The sequence below is a fragment of the Ursus maritimus genome, unplaced genomic scaffold (genome assembly GCF_017311325.1).
Source record: "Ursus maritimus isolate PB19 unplaced genomic scaffold, ASM1731132v1 scaffold_1, whole genome shotgun sequence".
NCBI classification, from domain to species: domain Eukaryota; kingdom Metazoa; phylum Chordata; class Mammalia; order Carnivora; family Ursidae; genus Ursus; species Ursus maritimus.
The window spans coordinates 6,221,096-6,241,900 of NW_024423343.1; the positions used below are offsets into that span (position 1 = coordinate 6,221,096).

The following is a 20,805-nucleotide window of genomic DNA, read 5'->3' on the forward strand; positions in this document are numbered from 1 at the left end:
AGAGATCCCAACCGAGCGGGTCTGGGGTGGAGCCCAGAGCTTGCATTTAAACCAGCACACCAGTAATTCTGAGACCGCGTGGAACGCATGGGCCTCAGGCTGGAAACCGCATGGCATCCTTGGCCTGGCCATGGGCAAACAGGAATCCGGAGGCACGTCAGCTGGCATTCCTGGGAACTTCCAGGGCTCCAGCTCTGTGCCAAGTGGGGCTTTATACACAGCCTGTCATTTAATCCCCAGGACAAACCACGACAGGGCTTCCCATGCTGGGTGACATGAGAACACAGGCCTCACATTCAGAGCTGGCACCACCCACTGCTGCACCCCTGCCCCCACCCCCCTGGCACCACCCATCACTGCACCCGTGCCCCCTCCAGCCTGCCGGCCTCTTACCCATCTCCACGGTTTTCGGGTTCACCTCCTTCCCCAATCTGTCCCCTGGCTGTCCCAGCAGATGCGCTCCCAGAACGACTTGGCCAACGCACCTTTCCAATCAAGCCTCAGCTATGTTGTGACAAGCTCCTCGAGCACGGATACAGCATGTTGCTGTCAGGGGGTCACTGGACTCGTCCCCAAGTGTGCTGTGGCACCCATGAGATTTTAGGGGCTGCAGACACTTTGCAGGGGAAGTGGCGTTAGACACCACGTGCTGGAGCTGGGCTGGAGGGCTCAGGTTGGTGGCTTTGGTCGAACCCTGGTGTCTGAAGCACACGCCAATGTCCTGGTAGCTCTGACGCAGAGGAAATTATACCCCCGCCTGCTTACGGCAGTGAGGACACGGAGCAGGGTTTCTATCCCTTTTCCACAGCAGAAGCGCCTACTAATTATACTCAAGGTTGGGACTAACAAGGATGCGGGATGGGTCCCTCCAGACCTTCGATGGCGAGGCCAAGCTGTGATTAGAGAGCTGGCTGGTCTCACGGCCTGGGGGAGGGCAGGGCGGCCACAGACCACCAGGGGCTGACCCAGAGAGTCAGCTGGGCGGCTTCTCCCTGGCTGGAGCCACCCTGCATCTCAAGGGGGATAAATAAGGCCTTGAGTGAAAGAACAGAGAGAAAACTCCAGGCAAATAACACATTAGGGATGAGATGAGACCCACTTGGCTATGGATTCCAAAAAGGAGCAGCCAAAGGGATCGAAGAAAAATTCAGAAATGAGTGGTAAGCCAATGTACCTCATATTTCTTGGGAATGGTTGGGTTTCAAATATTATGCTTCTCTTCCCTTAAACCACTGAAATTCTCAGACATTGTGAATCTTTGGGCTGCAAACTCTCTTTGCCAGAGCCAACTTTGACATTGGAAATGGCATCAAAGCCTTTGTCATTTAACATAAAAAAATTATGTTCCCTTGGGAAATCTAGTTCGAGAACTGTGTGTTTAATGTTGTCACTGTCCTGAAGGCGTCAATGTCTGTCTTAGGACAGCGGTCAGAGCTGTCAAGTTTGGGGGCGGGGGCTGGTTGGAGCAAGCACCCTGAGGGGAACTAGCCTTGGGTTTCCAATAGTTTCTAAGGCAAACGGGCCTCAGGCCTGCACAGCTGTGGCCGCCAAGGTGTCTGGAATGTCCTGCTCAGCCACAGCCAAGAGCTGTTCTCATGGGAGTCAGGACAGAGAGCAGAGGAGGACCCTGCCACCTCTAGCCTGTCAAGTTCAGCGTGGTCTGGGGGTCCAGCTGGGCTCCATGCAGCCTTCTCTTGCCCGGGCATGTCCCATGGGCGCTCACGCCCGGCGGTGTGCCCCCACGCCCGGCGGTGTGCCCCAGCCCCTTCGAACCTCCAACGGCAAGCAGACGCTCCACCCCCACAGCCGGGCCTGGCGCTGCTTGGTTCTTGCTAACCCGTCTCCCCACCACGAGGCTGCTCCGGTGACCCTGGCTGGGGGCCGGCTGGGAATCCCAAACACTCCCGCGTGCCTGGCGTGGTGTCCAGCCACCTCCTGAACCCCCTGCCACCTGATTAGGTCTCCTTTGGTGGTGCGGTGGGAGGGGGCAGAGTCAGCTCTCTCTCCCCAGTGTGGCCACAAATGCTGCTTCCTTTCTCCTGGAGCTGAGAGAGCGGCCCTCTCCATCCTCTGAGCCGGGCTAACTTTCCTCTAAATCCCAAACACAAGCAAAATTTATTGTGTCTCATAGAGGAAGCGCCGCACCTTGATTCCAGAAATCAGCACTCCAAAGGCTGGAACTAGTCTATTTAGGGAAGGCTCAGCCTATGGAAAGTCAGTGTCATTTTCAAATAAATCAAAGGATGGTGCCAACCCAAGTAAAGGCCGAATGGACCCAACTCGAGGACGATCTATGACGGCTTCTAGGCTGCCCCCTCGCCCCAGCAGCAAGCCCAGTGGGTCCAGTTCTTCATATTTCAAGAATCTCTCTGGGACACCTGGGTGGTTCAGTCGGTTAAGCATCTGCCTTTGGCTCAGGTCATGATCTTGGGGTCCTGGGATCCAGCCCCGCACTGGGCTCCCTGCTCAGCGGGGAGTCTGCTTGTCCCTCTCCCTCCCCGTCCACCCCCGCTTGTGCTCTCTTTCACTCTCTCTCTAAAATAAAATAAAATAAAATAAAATAAAATAAAATAAAATAAAGAATCTCTCTGGAGACCTTGTAGGGGGCAGGTGGGGGTGCACACTGTGGTCTCAGCTAGAGTAGCCAAACATCTTTTCATGACGGATGATCCCCAAACTGGAAAGGTTAACCCTTCCAGAGTGTTGGGAGGGGCAGCGGAAGGAGAAGGAAGAAGGAAGCTTACGTGAATGGCTCAGTGGGAACCCTGACCTAACTCCATCCCCCCTGTCCCCTCTGCCACAGCTAAGCTGTGTGAGAAGGCCCGGGCTCTCCTAACTGACTTCGGCTTCTAATAAACACTGGACACATTTGTTCCATGAAAGAAACTGTGCCCCACTGTCCAGGGGTCCACATGGGACCCCAAATCTCAACCCTTCTGCTCACTGCGTGCTAAATGGCTTCTACCTGCGTCCGTGCTCCCCACAGTCTGAGCACAAAATGTGAGATGCATTTATTCATAGGCAGATGTTGAGCCAGCCCGGGACCCAGCAGCAGGGTGCGTGGGTTCCGACAGGGACCCGCCACAGAAATGTGCCCTTCGTGCTCAGTGTTTCGTGAACTGCATCCTGCTAAGACGGGATTTAAGAGCCAGCTCGTCCTGAGCAAGGCCAGAAGCAAATTCCATCTTCCATCCCCTTTCCTCAGAGGCCTGTGAAATTAAAGAGAAGCAAAAAGGAAACTTCAGTGATACCATGTTGTGATGGTTAAACACACCAGAAATGTGATAAAATAATTGTGTGAGAGGGGTGCCTGGGTGGTGCAGTCAGTTAGGTATTGGACTCTTGATTTCAGCGCAAGTTGTGATCTCCAGGTCATGAGATCGAGCCCCGTGTCAGGCTCCCCACTCAGCAGGGAGTCTGCTTGAAGATTCTCTTTTTATTTTTTATTTTTTTTTTAAAGATTTTATTTATTTATTCGACAGAGAGAGACAGCCAGCGAGAGAGGGAACACAAGCAGGGGGAGTGGGAGAGGAAGAAGCAGGCTCACAGCGGAAGAGCCTGACGTGGGACTCGATCCTGGAACGCCGGGATCACGCCCTGAGCCGAAGGCAGACGATTAACCGCTGTGCCACCCAGGCGCCCCCGTTCGAGATTTTAAATGTACAAATATTACTGTTAATTTTTTAAGGTAAGATAAATGTTTGCATCTTTTTAAAATAAAGCATTTGGTTGAAAAATACCACATTGTTTGACTTTAAAATATTGCAGCAAAAATAAAAGTTTTTTTTTTTTAATGTCAAAATGTCAGCAATGGTTAAACCAGGATTTATAAGAGATAATTACATTATTTTCTCCATATAAGAAAAATGCACCAAAAGAAGTGGTATTTTTTTAAAGCAGTTTTTGTTTCTTTTAAGAACAGATTGGGGGGGGCAGCTTTGGTCTCTTTTTATCCTTCACCTGATTATGAAATTATACAGTTTATTATAGAATTTTTAGCCTATACTGAAAACCCACGAGGAAGAGGATTGAAGTCAATTTCTTTCTATGATATTACAAACCATTAACTATCACACTGCATAAGGGTGAATCCACGTGAACCCGCCAGTATTTGGCCATGCTAACTGACAAAACAGAAATTCGTATCGCGTGACCGAATACGTCCAAGATAAGGAAAACTGAACAGCCACATGCCAAAGAATGAAACTGGACCCCTCTCTTTTGCCACACACAAAAATCAGCTGGAAATGGATCAAAGACTTCCACAAAAGGCCTGAAACCATAAAACTCTTAGAAGAAAACAGAGTGGATAAGCCCCTTGACATCCCTCTTGGGAATTTTTTAGATTTTTTTTTTTTTATTTGACACCAAAAGCAAAAGCAGCAAAAGCAAAAATAAACAAGTGGGACAAGGTCAAACTAAAAAGTTACTGCGCTGTGAAGGAAACCAGCCACAAAATGAAAAGACAAACTACGGAATGGGAGAACGATATTTGCAAGTCATATTTCTGATAAGGGGTTAACACCTGAAATATATAAAGAACTCAATAGCAAAAAACAAAAATTTTTTTTGTATTTAAAAAAAACAGGTAACCATGTGAGGTGCCAGATGTGTTAATTAATCTAATTGTGGTACGCATTTCACGATGCATACATATGCCAACTCAGCACACTTCACACTTTCAATATATGCTCTTTTATTTGTGAGTTAGACCTCAGTGCATCTGGGGAAAGCGGTGCAGGGTAGGAGGAACGAGGGTCTGCCTGGTCAGCCTCTTCCATTGACTCTTCCCGAAGAATTTTTATATCTTATTTAAAACTTAAAAAGAACCCATGGAGAGTGCGAATGTGGTCATATTGAAATGATAACATTCTTGGGGCACCTGGCTGGCTCAGTCTGGGGAGCAAGCACTCTTGATCTGGGATTGTGAGTTTGAGCCCCATGCTGGGTGTAGAGCCTGCTTAAAAATAAAATCTTTAAAGAAAAATAGGAGGCTCGTGGGTGGCTCAGTCGGTTAAGCGTCCAACTCTTGATTTCGGCTCAGGTCATGATCTCAGGGTCATGAGATTGAGTCTTGTGTCGGGGTCTGGGCTGGAGGTGGAGGTTGCCTAAGATTCTCTCCCCCCCCCGCCCCTTTCCAGCCCAGTGCATGTGCATATGTGCTCTCTCTCTCTCAAAATAAAATAAAGTATAATAATATAAAATGATAGCATTCTTTATATCATTACTCAAGTCTTCTTTTTGTGTCCCTTAGCAAAGTTTGATGTCCTTCTTATATGACCTAGTAGGATCTGATTTCAGCCATAGTGTAGGTAGTTACAATTTTTTTTAAGATGGTATTCTTTACATTATGTTTAAGGTGGTCCTTTTCTCACACATAGGAGAACTGTGTGCACACACACAGACATAAGTACAAACACACACATATACACATACACATTTATCTTTTATTTTTAACTTCCACGTACCATAATCCTGTTACCCTTATTATTCTAACAGCTTTTCCATTGCATCACAACTATGATTAATGATAAATTTGGCTTCTTTCCAGTAGTTATATCTTACTTATGAAATTGGCTAGAACTTTCAGAAGAGTGTTGAATAATAGCAATGCCTTTTGTAGAGCAAAAGAGGGAAAAAGGAAAAGAATGAAAGGGAAAATGGTAATTCATCTCTAGATTTCCATGTGTCAGGATCATAGGCCTCCATTCAAGTGACACGGAAATATAATATTTAATGCAATGGGAACTTAGCCATCACAGACTTTTCAATGAGAAAATTTAGTTCCAAAGTTTATAAAATGACTTCATGATCTTTTAGAAAGGAAAAGTAGAGAAACATAGATATAACTGGGTCCCAGCTGAGCTTCAACCTGGATTTGCTCATGAGCAGATCTCGCTCAGAGGACAGAACTTGGTTCTCGCATTACAAGAGTAGCCATGGGACGCCTGGGTGGCTCAGTCAGTTAAGCGTCTGCCTTCAGCTCAAGTCATGATCCCAGAGTCCTGGGATCGAGCCCCACATCTGGCTCCCTGCTTCTCCCTCTCCCTCTGCCTGCCACTACCCCTGCTTGTGCTCTCTCTCTCTTTCTCTAGGTCTCAAATTAATTAATTAATTAATTAATTAAAAGAGTAGCCAACAAATCATATCTTTTCAATAAAGTGAAATATTCTAGATCTGTGAATCCTTTGCAAATGTGTTTCATCATCAACTACTCTCCGAGTGCATCAGATAAGAAGACTTCTCTATTTTACTTTTATAATAAGAAACTGGTCTGCCCTTGACCGCTATGAAAAATACACCCCTGCGCCAGGACACCCTCTTCATTAGGCTCCCGGCAGACGGAGGCAGATGGGGCTCTGCTGGGTAAGCTGGGTGGTGCCGCATTCAGCAGAAAAGGCTGATGTTCCAGAGCATCCGCTGGTCAGAAGCTGCTTGGCTTTCAGTCTCAAAAATTCCTGCCAAGAAAATAAAGTTGATTTCTCAGGTTCACACATCCTCGGGAGCTGTTATTTGGGAATGCTGGCCTCAGGAGTGAAATTAGAATGGGATGTTGTGAAATTCTGGTGTGGTGGGAGGGACAGGATATGCAGTGCTAGGAAAGGCACTGAAAAGGTGTGCATGCTCACTTATCAGGAACTTGGCCTAGCACACCTTGCCCCAGAAGCTTCTCTTCTGTCCCTAGCAGAGAAGTTAAAAAAGCTGGTCACATTTGTCACCCTGGCTGGTGGCCTGGGAGGACTGCTTTTCCAGGCAGTGCCGCCCCAGGGTCCCTCCGGAGAGATTGAACAGCCTGTGCTTGGTTATCATTCTTGATGATGTTGTCGAAATATCTGTGCTGTTGGGCACTGCCTGCATTAAAAGCCTAGTAGAGGTTAGGGTTTCTGCACGCGTGGAGTTGACAGTGGTAGCATCCATGAAACACACGCATTCAAAAACATGGGGTGACCATCCTAAAAAGCCCTATGACACACAATTTTCGGACACACCTTCCCACCCCCTCGTCTACGTATCCGTTGTCACTTCTTTTTAGAGTGGAAAACCCACCAGCACCCCAGCATGGGGACCGCCCATCCCCTCGAGTGCCCCGTGCTGTTCAAGAATTCACTGATCAAAGGGGAAAATAGCTCTTGATAATCCTAACAGGCTTCTCCATTGCCAATGGAAGTTGGAAAAAAAATTTAACAGTTACAGAGCAAGCTGGGTCCATCAACTACATGTGAGCTGCAAAATTTGTCCATGAAAAGTTTTTTAAATGGATAAAATCGAAATCATACTTTATGCATTTTGCTCAGCAAATTTCCTGAGTAGAAAAGTGACACGAAATATAAAACTTAGCAATAATACCTGGGCACAAATTCGATATTTATATACGTATTTTTTTCATTCCAGTGTTATTGAGGCTGAGACACCGGCAAGTACTGGATTGTCTACACCGCCCACTGTCTTGGGCTCCTTGGGGAGGGGCATCAGGGCGCTTTTCAAGTGTTCATTTTTATAAGATAAGTACTTCAGGGCTGATTACTATTTCAACTTGCACCCATCACTAGGATATTAGGATAAATCTGGCCATCAGATCTGCTGGAGAGGGGGCCTCGCGCAATGCAGAAAAGCAGGAGCAGAGAGAGAAGAGGGGCATTTTTGCCTCCAGTCACTTCTTACTTGGGAGCCTTCAGACCAAAATCTCCTTCCTTCTCTTCCTTCCTTCTTTTTTTCCTATTTGCTCTCTTTCTTTCTATTTCCCGCCTCGCATTTACGTTTATTAACGTCCCTTCCATTTTCCTTGGTTGCTCTCGAGTGTATTGCTCTAAAGGGCAGAGGGCTTGAGGCCCCTTGCTGTCCCTAGCAGGGGACACGCCCTGTCCTCTCTGGGCAGAAGCCGCATGGGCTCTTGGTGCTTCCCCACTGAAAATTTACTGATTTGTATCCTCAGAAAATCTGGGCAAAATAGAAAATCAAGCTAGACATAAATGTAGAATAAAGGGAAGAAAGGGGATGTTTGGGCAGAAAGCCAGAGTTTCATCATTTGAGCAATTTCAGAAGGAAAGTAGGAGCCAACTCCCCACCCCCCCAACTGCCCTCGGCCTCCTGCCCCATCTTCCCTCTGCTGGAGTCTTCACAGGAAGAACCTTACCCAGCAAGACGGGATATCTGCCCCAGGGTCTCATGGAACTCTCAGAGCTCAGAGAAGCCAGGTAGGGCCTCAGGAAACTTCCAGAAACTCCAGGAATTTTGCCTTGTGTGGGTAGTACTTCTCTCCTCCTCCCCTCCTCTTCCTCCCCTCCCTTCCTTCCCCCTCTCCTTCCTTCCCTTCCAGGCACCTTCTCCTTCCTTCTCCTTCCTCCCCTCCAGGGACCTTCCCCATTACCTAGACTCAGTGAAAACAGATTCTCTATGACTCTATGCAATTTCTTTCACCACAAATCCCAGTACCTGAAAGCTAGTAAATAACATACGGGTCACCTTGACCAACCTTCCTCTTTTTATACCCTGCACCCCACACTCCCTGCATAAAGGAAAAAAATAAAAAAACAAATGACAGACTATTTAGGGCTGAATCTAAGTCCGCTAACACAATCCCGTACTGTAGGCACAAGTGGCTGAACCAGTACTTGGCTAAATGTGGAGACAATTAGCATTCGTCACTTGTTTTAATGAGCCAGGCGGATAATTGTTTCTGGCCAGAGCCACTGGGGACAAGACCAATTGTCTGCGTTCCTAATTTCTGGGTTAAATCTATAGCGCTCCTATAAGAGGCAAGCCTGGAATTGATAAGATGTCCTATCCGCCATCCAAATCTTCCAGGGACACCAGACCTGAGATCCACAGTCATCCCCACCCCCCCCTTCCATTGCATGGTGACCAGGTGCTCCTGCAGCTCCCGGTTCCCAGGAGGAGGGGACAGGCCCACCTGTGCCTGTGCCGCAGGTGCCTGGAGAGAGCAGTTCACCCTGGCCCAGCCCAGCCCAGCTCCCCTTGAGCTGTCTTCACGCCAGGCTTGCTCCCACCAACACCTTACTAGGCGAGAGGTCCAAGTCACTGAGCTCCTCAGCATTTGGATTAAGACTTGTTCAATCGCATTTTCTTTTAGTCTCCCGAGTTGTCTGACACCCCCAGGATAGACTGAATTCTGGGTTCTGGGGGGTTTCTCCCCACACAAATGAGGCGGTGAGCCCCACAGCAATCCTAGGGAAGTCCTTGTTGCGAGCACGCTGATATTTCTGGGTAAAGTTCGGTAAAGGTTATACATTTTGTGTTGTTTCGTGTTGAAAAATGTGAAGGGTTCAGAACATGCCTCCCCAAAATAGGACACTTTGGCATATGGGTTAGTTGAGGCAAATTTTGAGGGTGAACCAGCAGGCACAGGAAAAGCTCTTTACCTCCCCCGTGACTCCCTAAAAGAAAGTGTGTACTTCCCCTCTTGCAGAGGAAATTTACATTTATAAAGGAAATTTCCATTAGTAAATATTCCAGGAAGAGAGCTACCAGAGGTGGTCTTTCACCAGAGAAGCCCTTATCTGCACAACGAGGCCCCTGGGATTCACTGGATGTGCCTGTTTTCACTTCGCTCCCTCACCCAGCCCAGAATATGCCTCCTTCCACCCTGAAGCCCCAACACCGCTCCCTCTCCTTGGTTAAGACCGTGTGTAAATCTCCGTCATCCGGGAATCACCTTGGGTCTCATATTTTTGTGAGCCCCCGTGGGTACATACATAATTAAAGTTGCGGTTTTCCTCCTATTAATCCGTCTTATGACAACTTTATTCTTAATCCAGCCACAGAACCTAGAAGGGTAGAAGGAAGAGTTTTCCTCCCCTACAGTTTCCAGGAAGCCAAAAATACCAAGTCCTTCTTTATTCAGTAGTTGGATTACTCAATTATGCCAAAAGTTGAGAAAAGATTTGCTATGAATAATTTCAAACTCTTGAACTCTTTTTAGAAAGTTGGCTGGAGGATGGATGAATCAGGTGCGTGCGTGCGTGCCCGGAAATGAGGGGCAGGTGTCACCAGCTGCCTCACATGCCCCTGTAGCGAAACCTGTTCTTCCGACTTCATGTGTTCTCCTTTCCTTCTCATCTGCAGCCTGAAAGCGACGGGGAAACGAGGCGTTGCTCACTGCAGTGTTCGTGTGTGATTAGTTGTCAACCCAATGAACTCTTCTAACATGTCCACCTCCTAGAAAGAGTGAAACGGAAAGAAATAGAGGTAAAATTTTGGAAACACCTACTATGCGCTGGGCACATCATTGCAGTGTCTTATTTAACTCTCAAGGACACCTTGGATACAGATGTTAATGTTCTCTTTTTAGAGATGTGGAATCTGAGGATCAGAAAGGTTAAGCGATGGGTCTAAGATCGCACAGCTCATAGGTAGCTGATACAGGATTTGAATCCGTGCAGTTAGATACCTTTATATGCAAAGCTCTGTCTACTCTAAAACCAGGACCCGGTGGTCCGGGGGACCTCCCGGTCGTCCACCATTCCTGCAAGCTCCCAGGGGCTCCCCTCCCAATGTCTCTGCTGCCGTCTAAGTGCCTGTGAGTCTGAGTGAGCTGCTTCTGCTCCATCCCTCAGACACACTGATGCAATGCAGCCGCTTCTGTTGGGTAAGATATCCACTCACACCAAGTATCTTGTGGGTTTAGCAACTTGACTGATAGTCAGGTTTGGGGGTGTGATCACAAGCCCACAAGCCGCAGCTCTTTCCTCCTTCCCCGCCCCTCCCAATCTTGCCCCTTGCCGCTCATCCAACCGGCTCGGGATCCAGGCACTCTGTCCACGTTGGAGATGAGAACGTGCCAAGGAATACAGGGTAGCCTTCCCTTGCTGGGTTCCCAAACAGACTCAAAAGAATGAAAACCGTCCTGTCCTTGAGAAAAGCAACTAATGGGCTATTTGTCCAAACTGCCAAGGGTGTTCTCACCCATACCCTACAGCATAAGGTCCTGACAAACTTTTCCTTTCCAGAGACTGGCTGTTCTACCTGGAATCAGGGATTGCCTCGCTTGGTGGAGAAAGTGGGATGCAATATTGAGACACTTATATTAACAATTTTTTGTTGTATATCTGAAAATCAAATTCAGCTGGATATCCTGTATCTTATCCAGCAGTCCTAAGACAGAGGCCTAAGAAGGGTAGGTTAACTTCATGGAGGTATTTTGCATGGAGGGTGGACTTCGAAACTCAGAATTTGATAGGATTCGATTGTGCCATGTTACATAACCATTGGGAGGGAAAGAGTTTCTTAAATCGTTTGAATTCATATTCTGTGAATTCACCATTTTAAAAGTAATAAAATTATGGCACTAATTGGAAACACAGCTATCATAATATCCGAGTACATTTTTAAGTAAGCTGGGAACATGTCATTTCAAAATGCTGTACACATCAATCAAAATGAGAAAAGAACTCGACATCCAGGAAGTGCCCTGCAAAGGCAAAGAGAAGAAAAAGGTGAAAAAACCCAAATAGGGCAGATTCTTCTGCCTTAGAGCTCGCCTCAGCTTTTGGCACCCTACAAAGCCGACTTTCCATTCTCTGGTGCCAGCCTGCCTCACCTGCGGGACACGGGGCAGCCCTATCGGCTACTGAAGTGAAAATGGAAGCAGAGCTGCCCTGGGAATATGCTCAGTACCTACCTGTTGACTGTGGCTGCACGAACCACATCAAGAAGGCTCACGCTTCGCAGACAGAAGAGCCAGCGTCTAATGCATGGCAGTGATCAGCAAACTAGTAAATGGTACAAGCTTTGTGTTTCTGTTTCCAATTTCCTGATGCGGGGCTGGACCTACGCAGCATGACCCTCACTTGCGTTTCCTTTTTGGTTTCCAAAGCGAATGGTTTTTCCCATTAGGTTTATAAAAGTAATGCACGCTCATTATGAAAATATAGAATGTTCAAAAAACATGGGGCGCCTGGCGGGCTCACTGGGTGGAGTGTGTGACTCTTGGTCTCGGGATTGTGAGTTTGAGCCCCATGTTGGGTGCAGAGATAACTTAAAATAAAACCTTTCTTTCTTTTTTTTTTTTTTAAAGATTTTATTTATTTATTCAACAGAGAGAGAGACAGCCAGCGAGAGAGGGAACACAAGCAGGGGGAGTGGGAGAGGAAGAAGCAGGCTCATAGCGGAAGAGCCTGATGTGGGGCTCGATCCCATAATGCCGGGATCATGCCCTGAGCCGAAGGCAGACGCTCAACCGCTGTGCCACCCAGGCGCCCCAAAACCTTTCTTTCTAAAAAGGAATGTTCAAAAAAAAAAATTCACAAGATCTAGCTTGGTAAATTCCCACTTCTCAAGCCACTTTTAACCTCAGATGCATTTCTTTCCAATCTTTTTATTTTAATTAATTAATTTATTTATTTATTTATGATGTGTTAGTCACCATACTCCCAATCTTTTTAAAATGCTCTTTTGTATAGTATGTACACATCGTGTTCTGCTTTTCTTTTCTTTTCTTTTCTTTTTGCGCACTGTTTAGAACTCTTTTTAAACATCTCAAATGGCCACAGCATATTGGGAGTTAATGGTGAGATTAACAAAGAAATGTATAACGAATTGTTGAAAACAAGATAACAGGCTCAAAATGGAGTCACTTAAGCTAAGCCCCGCAACATGAAGCTGAAACTTAACTTAAGCCTCACATCACTAAACTGAGACTTTTAATTATGGTTTTGACTCTCCCAGAAATAGAATCTTAAGCCAGTCCATCAGGAATCGCCTGATCCACACCAGCCAGATAATCCGCCATCCTCTAAATGAAAGTGACCTTGGGATAGCCAACCCGATTCTGTGTCCAGCCTCATTTCCTTGCTCCGACTCGCTTCTGCCCACGAGTCTTTCGTTTTGTGCAGCTCCTTGGAGCTCCGTTCTGTCTGCTAGATTGGATGCGGCCTGATTCATGGAACCTTGAATAGAGCCAATAAGACCTTTAAAATTTCCTCAGTTGAATTTTGTTTTTTAACAGTCCTCTTACGGAGGATCCACTTTTCCCACAAATAAGTGTGCATTCATATGAAAGACACTTCATCCAACTTTTATTCTGATAACATCTCCTGTTGTAGGCGGCAGACATTGTCATAAGCTCTTGAAGGGGTTGCCTTTCCTATAGATTCCAAAACACACAAGAAAATGAACACTCTTCCTTAGGCTTCTGGAAATAGGCAATATCATTTTTTTTTAAAGGTAAGAGTTTACCATTCCTTTTTTTTTAAAATGATTTTATTTATTTATTTGACAGAGAGAGACAGCCAGCGAGAGAGGGAACACAAGCAGGGGGAGTGGGAGAGGAAGAAGCAGGCTCCTAGCGGAGGAGCCTGATGTGGGGCTCGATCCCATAACGCCGGGATCACGCCCTGAGCCCAAGGTAGACGCTTAAGGACTGCGCCACCCAGGTGCCCCAGGCACTATCATTTTTATGTCCCCACTCTTGGGATGGGAATCTAGCTTCATTGCCTAAAAAAATAAGATAGCCACAAGTTCCTATTTATGCACAAATATAAATGTATAAATATGTTCATAATAGTGTTCTTTATAATTTCGAAAGTATAAAATAAAACTCACCTAAATGTTCAGCATTAAGGGGGTTGGCTACGTAAATCACAAAACATGTAAACAATCCTCTCAGTAACAGAGAATTACTCAGCCACCAAAAGCAAAAGTTATGAAGAACCTGTATCGATGTTAATTTTTGATTTTTAGGGGAGCTCTACGCCCAGCATGGGACATGAACCTGCCACTCTGACATCAGGAGCTGCATGGCTGCTCTAGGGAGCCAGCGAGGGGCCCGTCCTGATGGTAATTTTTTAAAAACCTGAATACCTAAGTTTCTGTAAGCAAGCATTTAGATTTTATATGCACATGAAAAGGGACTGGAGCCTAATTTAAGAATTACAGTAGCCAAGTGATGAGGTGGTAGGTGCCTTTCGTCTTTGAGTTTCTTAGATTCTGGGTTGTCTCAATTGCCTTTCTTGGGGCGCCTGGGTGGCTCAGTCGGTTAAGCATCTGACTTTGGCTTGGGTCATGATCCCAGGGTCCTGGGATCAAGTCCCACATTGGGATCCCTGCTCAGAGGAGAGTCTGCTTCTCCCTCTGCCTCTGTCCACCTCTGACTTGTGCGCGTTCGCGCACTCTCTCTCTCTCAAATAAATAAAATCTTTAAAATAATAATAATAATAAATTGCCTTTTTTATTTGTAGTAATCCTGCTTTTGCTTGTTTTCTCTGCTTGCCTTCTGGTTGTTGGGTCAAAGCATTAAGCGGCCAGACCCCTGGGTAAGCACCCCAGCCTTCTCACTGTCACCCACATTAAGTACATTCAAGCTTCAACCCCCCCCCCCGGGGGGGGGGGCGCTTTGCCAATTGCAGAGCGCTGTTTGCTCTCGCGCAAACTATTTAGTCCGGTTATCATTAGAAAATGTATTTGCACAGACCTGGCTGTTGCAGGTCCTAAGATTGACTCTTGCTAATATGACATGGAAAAGGAAGGAGCACGGACATTGAAGAGTTGGAGATGAGCCCTGGCCTCTGCAGGTTCATCGCGGATGGAGGAGGGCGGCCGCTCTGCCAGCACATACCCTTTGATTTAGGACTCTGGGGAGATCCCCATCGTAAGGGAGATCTGCTCTCTTTTCTTTCCTATGCTTGCCACGGGGCTGCAAAGTATGTAGGCAACTCACAATGGGGTGATGGAGAATTGGAAGCAGCCGGGAAGAGCGAAGATCCCCATGGAGAGACCAAATGTACTGGAGATCCAGGGAAGATGGGTCAACAACCCAAATTAATATATCCCGAAAGAAAGCCGAGCTTGGGCTGGACATACGTCAGTGTTTTTACACCACTGGGTTATTCCCGTCTTTGAGGCCCAGTCCGGAAGTCATGTTTTGCAGTTGGGAAGCCTGGTGGTCCGAAGTGGCCCTTCACAACATGGAACAGAAATGCAGACAGAGACTAAGAAGAAAAGGCCCAGTTCTGGAATCAGAGCTCCATCAGATGGGCCAAAATCCTGTGTAGGGTTTGGAGAGGGAATGTGGTATAGTAAAAAAAAAAAAACAAAGCAGTGGAGCCTGAGAGGTGGGCCTTTGAATTCCAGCCCCCCCACCCCCGGCCCCATGGCAGCCTGCATCATTGCTCCCCTGCCCCGTCTGAAGCTTACACGGGGGCACCAGCCGCCCTGGCTGCAGGCCCTTGGCTGGGTCTCTGGCTTCCCAAGCCCCTGACCTTGCTCGGAGGGCGGGACCAGCTTTGCTCAATGAGAAGTGAGCAAAAGTGATACAGCCTGCCACTCTCCGGCTGAAACTCTAAGAGAAAGCTGTCTTGCTCTTTCCTCTTGGCCACGAGAACACCTCCGCCCAGATCAGCTATCCCCCCAGCCTCTGGTTGTGGACCACATGGAGCCACACCCAATTCTGCCGAGGCGTAGCGGGGGTGAGAAACGGAACTTTGTGGTTCTAAGGGACCGATCTTGGTGTGATTTTGTTGCCAAAGACCTATCTTAAAAATGCCAGCCCCTTAAGCCCGTTTCTTCATCTCTGACAAAGCCCTTAACAGGCCTGTTTCATGTGGCTCTTTTGAGAAGCGAATGGAGTGATGGTGGGAGCACATTTGACCAAAAACCATGGAGAAATAAAGGGTGATACCATCCCCCGGACGCGGTGTTCTGGCGATTGAAAGAGAGGGCCAGTGGCCGGAGTTCAAATGGTTTCTGTTTTGTTTTCTCCTGAATTGTAATTTCTCTGTCTCCTTGGAAAATATTGATCTAGAAACGAAACACTGAAAACCCATGTGTTTTTTTGATGTGTTGGAGAAATGCAATCTTCCTGAGGGAAAAGGCGGTCACTGTGGTTGCAATGGCCCTCTCTTTGCTAGCCTGAGCCTGACCTCTCTCCAGTGAGAAATTGCACAAGACTTGCAGGCCTTCCACCCAGATTTATTTTTCACAAACAGCCCAGCTAGGAAAACCTGCTTACGTTGCACAGCACTGCTTCTGCAAAGGGCAGCTGAGGCTCCCTTGCTTACGGGAGGCGAGAGGCTGTGCCCCGAAGACCCGACACGTGTGCCTGCACGGTGTTGGCGGCTGGCGCCTCCCTGTCTGGCCCCTTGGCTTTAACATAGTTTTGTCTTCCTTACCTCTAGGACTGGGCTCTCCCCGGAGAGACATAGCTGCTAGATTCTTCTTCTTCTTCTTCTTTTTTTTTTTTTTTAAAGATTTTATTTATTTATTTGGCAGATAGAGACAGCCAGTGAGAGAGGGAACACAAGCAGGGGGAGTGGGAGAGGAAGAAGCAGGCTCATAGCCTCATAGCAGAGGAGCCTGATGTGGGGCTCCATCCCATAGCGCCGGGATCACGCCCTGAGCCGAAGGCAGACACTTAACCGCTGTGCCACCCAGGCGCCCTGCTGCTAGATTCTTCTTCCTAAACCCCAGTCCAATCAGAGTCATAGGACCAAAATCTTTGCTCACTCCCCATTGTCCATCAACGTCTCCACCTCCTCCCCTGAGTCTTGGGGATTCTCTGACACTCTTTTCTCTGACAGTCTTTTCTAATCTCCCATCATATGTGATTTCTCAACCGTGAAATCTATTTAGCCCTCAAACTTCCTTTTAATAAATTTTATAATTATGGTCAAAAATTTGGAAATTAAAGAAAATTTTGGAGGAAACAGGAAAACAGAAACGTGACCGCACCTCAGGAGAGAATCACTAAGGTGTAGTGCACTCTTCCCCTGCCATAGATAAGGACTGAACAGAATGATAATCCTCAGGGTTGGCAGAAAAGCAAGAAGTAAAAACAATCAGGGAGAGTGGTAACTTGGAAGACAACAGGGAAGTAAAAGATTGTAAGCCATCAAAATTGAGAATTGTCCATATTCCTTGGGGCGATGATTCCACTTCTCAGAATTTATTCCATGGAAATAATAGCAGAAATATGCAAAAGTATCGCTTTGAGAAACCTCACTGCACCATTGTTTTTAATTGCATTAAAAAAAAATTGGAAACAACCTAACGGTCCATCAGCTGGGAATTCGTTTCATCAATTATGAAACATCCATCCAATGAAATACTATGAAGTCATTAACAAGAAGATAAGTACAGTTTGGATATGTAGTATGATCCAGACTGCGGTACCGAAATCTTTTAAAAACGTGTATTATTTTTCCTTACCTAAAGCCAATTTTAAGGTCCCTTGCCTTGATTATTGTCACAAACAGAAAAGATTACATATGCATAGAAAAATTTTTTGGCATGAGGCATAGCAATGATTGATGGTGGTTATCTCCCAGGGATGAAATTGAGAGATATTCTTTTTCTAATCTGTACGCTCCTGTATTTTGTAATAATAAATAAAACACGAGAGTCCCATGCTAGAATAACAATAACAAAAATCCTTGCCTGGGACTGTTTGAGTGGGATAATTTATAGGTTTTTCAGAGGCCTTCCATAAAAAAATAAAAGCCTCTTCGTAAACAAAACTGCAGACTTAAAACCGCATCTAGAAATGAGGGTTCACTGGATAAGTTAAAACCAGTGAAATCCACAACTACGCTCCAATGAAAAAATAGAATAAATAAAAACAATGAAGTCCTAAGCAAACTAAAATTAAAAAAAAAATTAAAAGACAATGAAATCCTAAGTGGACCCCGTAAAGTATGTGTAAATGCTTCTGGGAACTCTGTGAATCTGAGTTGTTACGAGTCTGGTGGCCTGTGAAGGGGGCAGGGCTAAATGCCTGCTCTCACTGCCCCTTCCCTGCCCCCAACCCCCCTACTCCGGGCTCTCCCTTCCAGGCACAGGTTCTACTTGCCTAAAGCATTAACCCCGTTCTGGTCAATCCCCCTCAATCATTGCACACGTGGACAAGAATTTGCATCAGATGGGGCGCCTGGGTGGCACAGCGGTTAAGCGTCTGCCTTCGGCTCAGGGCGTGATCCCGGCATTGTGGGATCGAGCCCCACATCAGGCTCCTCTGCTATGAGCCTGTTTCTTCCTCTCCCACTCCCCCTGCTTGTGTTCCCTCTCTCGCTGGCTGTCTCTATCTCTGTCAAATAAATAAATAAAAAAATCTTTAAAAAAAAAAAAAAAAAAGAATTTGCATCAGATGCTTGGAAGGTAAACAGCTTTGCCGCAGCTCCCCGCACCCCTGCGAAACCAGGCAGGCGGGGAGTGGTGTGGCCTTTCTCAAGAGGCCTTATCACTAATGGCAGGGCCTTCTCACTGCAGGCCGTGGTCATCTGCGATTGCTCAAACGTCCAACATCAGAGTGCCAGCCACAGAGACTTCAAAACACAGGGCCATCGGGAACAGCAACCTCACGCAGGGCGCCCTGCTCTGAGCCTCGCATCTGTCAACCTCTCACCCAGGTTCCAGAGTTCAAACACGAAGCTTCCCGTGTGCTCCCGAGTCCGGACAAGAGATGTAATGTTCACCCCCAACTCTGCGAGAGCTCAGACTATTATTTTCTACAGTGATGATCTTTTCTCAGTTGTCCCCCACCCCTCAGGCCCCGGGTCCCTCCCTCAACGAAGCATTGGCTCAAAGGACAAAACGCAGCACTCACGGCAGCCACTTTTGCAGATGCTGTGGACTGAAGGGGCGGTGGGCTCCGTTTCCAGCGCTCGCTAAAAACCGAAGAAAGAGCAGAGATGAGCCGCAAACCGACTTTCCGAGGCTTGTCTGGCGTGACCAGAAGCTGCAAAATTAATGAATGGCATTTTCTCAAGGGAGCTGCTGAGAAGCCCTTTCAAGTTCCTGGTTGTTTGGCTTTCACAGATGCCAAGCAGGGCTCAGCCCCGGCCCTCGGAGGTTTCCTTCCCACAAACTGGAAGGGCAGCGTGATTTAGGACGGTCGGCAGGGGGGAGTGGTAAGCCCGACCTGCCCCTTAAACAAATAAACAAAACCAGCCCACAGCTTGGGTGCCCGGGGCCTTTGGCACCTGGTAGATCCAAGGTGGGGGGCGGTCCCAAGGGGCAGAAAGGGAGTCTTCGCTAGCACATGCTGAGATGACAAGACGTTTGTTTTTGTTTAAAGTTGCTCTGAAAGGAAAGAGGTTTTGTTTGTTTGTTTTTGTGTTTTTTGGTTTTGTTTTGTTTTTGCTTTTGTTTTTGTTTTGTAGGGCTCTTGGAAGGTACTGGGGGTAGGATCTCAACCCACATCAACAGTCAGCTATTTCTCTTCGCACTCACTTCCTTCCGTGAGCACAGACCACAGATCCTTAATCAAAAACTCCTTCATCCGCCTGTTGCTCTTCTCATTGCAGCGCAGAAGGCCCCCATGCAGAGGCCGACGTTTATCACCTCTCTGTTTGTTTGGAGTCCCCACGAATTCCTCAGAGCAACGCCCTTTGCAGAGGCAGAGTCGGGGTGAAAACTGCCCCAGGATATTTCTGACACTGGAGTCACTGCCTGGATGTCATGGGCTAAGTCCTAGAGGTGGGGTCTCGCGGGGAGGAAGGCTGAGTACAGATTCGGAGACTACTGCCACCAAGGGGTTGGCTTCGGTGTCTTGGGTAAATACCTCTGTTGTAGTATTTTTCAACGGGGTGACTGAGAGACTCTATACACACCCCCGTGGGGGTAAGGCTTTGTGTCTTGTGATTGACTCCTCACCGCAAAAGCTCTGAGAAGACCTGCAGAAAGGAAACCTGAGCCGCTCACTGGCTCCCCTGGTGTGTCCCAGGTACACTGGGTCGTACCCGGTTCAGCACAACCTGTACAGTTTCAATGAAGCACACTGAGCAAATGGTTGCTAGTGGAGTCCAGTGGCCTGCCTTCTTGGGCTTGCATTTTGCTTTCAGACATTAGGGGCTATATCATTGTTCTGCACCGGAGGGCCGCTGGCCCCTCATCTTCTACCGTGTGCTCCCAGTCCAGCCACTCGTGCCTGTGTGTGGGGCGGGGGGCAGTGCCTCTGTGTGTGTGTGGAGGGAGCCCCCACAACTTGGATAGAAAGAACCAACATTCACAGACTGGAGGTCACATAGACTTGCACCCCATTTCTTTGGTAAAAGTCCCCACGGAGCCTCCCCACCACTATAGGGAGCGTGTAGTGAACCTCGGTGAGCACTTTTTCTGCCTGCGTCTTCTTTCTGCGGCCGAGCTGGTCTAGCTCAGCAGGATGCGTGGTGGTCGCACCCGGGTGGTGAGCGATGTAAACTGGGGACTCACGGCTTTGCGGGCGCCCACCGGAGGTCGCAGTCCTGTCTGTCCTCTTGGTGAAAAGAGATCTCCCGCCGCCTGCCTTCAGAGACCAGAACCAGAACCTAGACTCGGGATCAGGGAATCAGGATCGAGAGTACCCATTGCCGAGCAGCACGCGGTGGCACTTAAAGTCATTGTCACTGCGCGTCCTCTCTGAAACGAGAAACAAACATCTAAAAATCGGCTTGGATTTTAGAGAAGAGTCGCTCCAACTTCACGTTCAAAGACCTGGACAGAGACAGGCAAACCTGCTCAGGGCACCTGCCTGTACACCTGGGAGTGAATCTCTGGGTCCTTCTCTCTAGGTCTGGTCCCTGCGTGACTGCCACTGTTTCCCGGTGGACAAAAGCCACACCATGTCTCTGCAGCCCTTGTGGACAGGAATATGGCCCCACTGGGCCCAGGAGCAGACTCAAGTCGGGTTACCGAGGAGCACCAGCTCTGCAGCGCCAGAATGTGGTATAAACACTCCTGTTTCCCCCTTCTAGGACCACGGAATATCTTGGTTATGAAAACAGGTACTAGCTAGGAAGATGGTAAAAAATAATGTATGATAAATGGGATTAAAGGAATGGAGTCAAGACTTAGACAGACCTGCCTTTTATTTCCAAG

General features: G+C 47.6%; 2 long non-coding RNA genes across 2 annotated transcripts; one reads left to right on the plus strand and one right to left on the minus strand.

Moving 5' to 3' along the window:
* Window positions 1-6,277: 6,277 nt before the first annotated feature.
* LOC103662647 lies at window positions 6,278-18,922 on the minus strand. Its single transcript, XR_568525.2, has 3 exons — window positions 18,554-18,922; window positions 9,714-10,176; window positions 6,278-6,458 (listed from the first exon to the last, which is right to left on the minus strand). It is a non-coding gene; the product is annotated as an uncharacterized LOC103662647 (long non-coding RNA).
* LOC121104715 lies at window positions 10,980-18,543 on the plus strand. Its single transcript, XR_005837053.1, has 3 exons — window positions 10,980-11,739; window positions 13,699-13,794; window positions 18,217-18,543. It is a non-coding gene; the product is annotated as an uncharacterized LOC121104715 (long non-coding RNA).
* Window positions 18,923-20,805: the final 1,883 nt, after the last annotated feature.